Below are 2,488 nucleotides of genomic sequence, written 5' to 3'. Positions count from 1 at the left end.
TAGGTTTAAGGCTACCCTACCACTTCATTAAGATCACATCTGCACACTTCCATATTATGCCAGTTAATAATAGAACAGTGCAGACGGTTCAATAATAAGAGCAAAGCAGTTGTCTTCAATGGCTGCCTCCTCCTAAAAGCTTTATTCGATAGAGCTATTATCACGTAACCAGCGGCTATTTCCAGATAACTACCAGAGACAGCTTCCTATCATAACTACACTTAATGCTGTATTTGAGAAGAGCCTTGTAATCCGGCTATCCTATAATACCAGCAGTCCATCTCGGGCAGTGTGGCCACTGGGCTGCCAAGAGCAAGAGTCACACTATAAACACACACCCCTGCTTGTTTCCTCCTTCTTAAACATCACACATCAGACAGTGTGATCCTGGCAACATTGCTTCAGCTTTTTGTAGAAAAAAATAAAGATGGTTCTGGACACCTAAAGGCTATTGAGCTTTAACCAAAGCAGATTAGTATATAAAGTTAAGATAATGTGATAAAACATGCTATAAAAAAAACCCCACTTCAAAAGCAATGTCAGCGCAGCTTTTCATAGCTAGCCCCAGTATGTGGTTGAAGTTTGGGACTGTTGTAGACGGATGAAAAGCGGATCAGAAACACTGTCCACTTGAAAGCGTGTCCTCAGCTGTCCATTTGCACTACATGGATCCAGTAGTACTTGCGTCATGTGTGTCAGTGAGCACGATGTAACTTCGTGAAAGATTGCTGCACCAATGACATCATGAAGAATTCCTGCCTGTTTGTTGCACATGGGGATGATGAAAGTGATTCTGAACAGCAGTGGTGTGACGGACACAACGTTGGGGACACAGAATGGCGGGCTGACAATGCAATGTCGGACTGGCTATTCTCTGGGCAAAAGATGTCACACTCGGTCATTACCAACAATCCCATCTGTCAGTCTCTGAACACAACATGAGTTTAGCTAGTGGACTAATGCAGATAAGCACTGAGGACACACAGAAAGCCAGCTGAGGAAAATGCAATTCAAAAATGTAATAACAGTGTAATGCAGCTCCTTGTTGTCAATGTGTGTAACTGAATTAATGTGAAGCAAGGCAATGCTGGGGATAAACAGCACACAGGGTCAACTCAAATCGTTTTTGAATAATGAATGTTTGAATAATTGTTTATATTAGGTGCAGATACAATACAATTAATACTGTATCTCAATAACTCATTTTACAAAGTACACTGCTGTACAGATTGGATCCAGTCGTCTGATTTGTCTCCTAAAATCCTGGTCAGAACTTTGTTGCACACCAGTTTTGTAGTCACCTACTGTTCTGTGACCAATGGCCAAACCACTGCACCATCATAAACCCTTTCTCCCCACTCCCAGGACTCAAAATTGCTTTCTGCAATATTCAGAATTCATTGCCTGAATTCAAATGCAGGGATTGCACTTTCTTTCAAGAAGCCAAATGGAAAAGTAAATACCTAAATAGCTTTGGAACATCAGAAAATGAACACGTTAGAGCACCTTTCCTTCCAGGAATGCTCATGTCCTCTAAAAAATTGTTACTTTAAACTGATAAAGTAGAAGCAATTATATTTAGTTAAAAGACCTTTTAACATACGTCTTTGATTGAAAAGGATGTTTTTGATGGGCAAAGTCAGGCTTTATTAACTTGCTAGAACTTGGGAAGACTCTCCCTCGAAAAACTCTCATCTCTTCTTCTCCATGTTTATTTAAAATAAGGTACAAGGATGAGGGTTGAGTCCAGCACCCTTTCCTCTATCTTACACATAAAACACACAAAGAGACCCCACACTGATTTTTAGGTGGATAATCTATGAATCATACATTATTTCTATAGATCATACTCACCACTTAATGCCACTAGTAATATTTGAACTTGGATTTGAGCTGATTAAAAAAGGCTCTTTGTGTCATAAGGTGAGCTTTTAACATGTATTAAAAAATATAATGGTTCTTTTTAAGAGTGATATTGATCCACATTTAAATATTGTGTTTTATACGTATTGGTCTGTTGACCATGTGACCTTTTCCATATTCTGATGTCAGATGACTGTAAAGAGACACGAATGACTAACTTTATTATGCAAATGAGGATTCATATTCATTTAAGATCTTATTTGGCGGCTCCAGTGTTCTTGTTGCAAATAAACTTGATAAGATCCGTGTGCAGCACGCACACACTGAATTGCTTTTCCAATATGGACCCAATAAGCACTTAGTAAAATCATTTGAAACAATGAACAGGGCTGTCCAGACCTCTAATAGCTGCTTTAAGGGTGCATTTCAATAATGACACAGCTAATCAGAATATATTATTCGATGTATTTAAAATGTTGAACTTCTGTAGATTTGTTAGTCCCCAATTTATCTTCATGTTTATTTGTATTTAAAACAATATGTATTAAACTCCCAGTAGAATTTAACTATCACGGTTGTTGTCAAATGTGATTCAGTGCATTGTTAACAGTCAATTGGCAATCTG

General features: G+C 38.3%; 1 protein-coding gene across 3 annotated transcripts in view; it reads right to left on the bottom strand.

Annotated features, from left to right (window-relative positions):
• The window catches only part of slc15a4 (solute carrier family 15 member 4), a 26,929-nt gene that overhangs the window by 15,905 nt on the left and 8,536 nt on the right, over positions 1 to 2,488 (bottom strand). The gene's annotated exons all lie outside the window — the stretch shown is intronic.

This window comes from Etheostoma spectabile, chromosome 5 (assembly GCF_008692095.1).
Source record: "Etheostoma spectabile isolate EspeVRDwgs_2016 chromosome 5, UIUC_Espe_1.0, whole genome shotgun sequence".
Classification (NCBI taxonomy): Eukaryota; Metazoa; Chordata; class Actinopteri; order Perciformes; family Percidae; genus Etheostoma; species Etheostoma spectabile.
The sequence above is the reverse complement of the archived record's forward strand: the minus strand, read 5'-3'. Positions and strand labels throughout refer to the sequence as shown.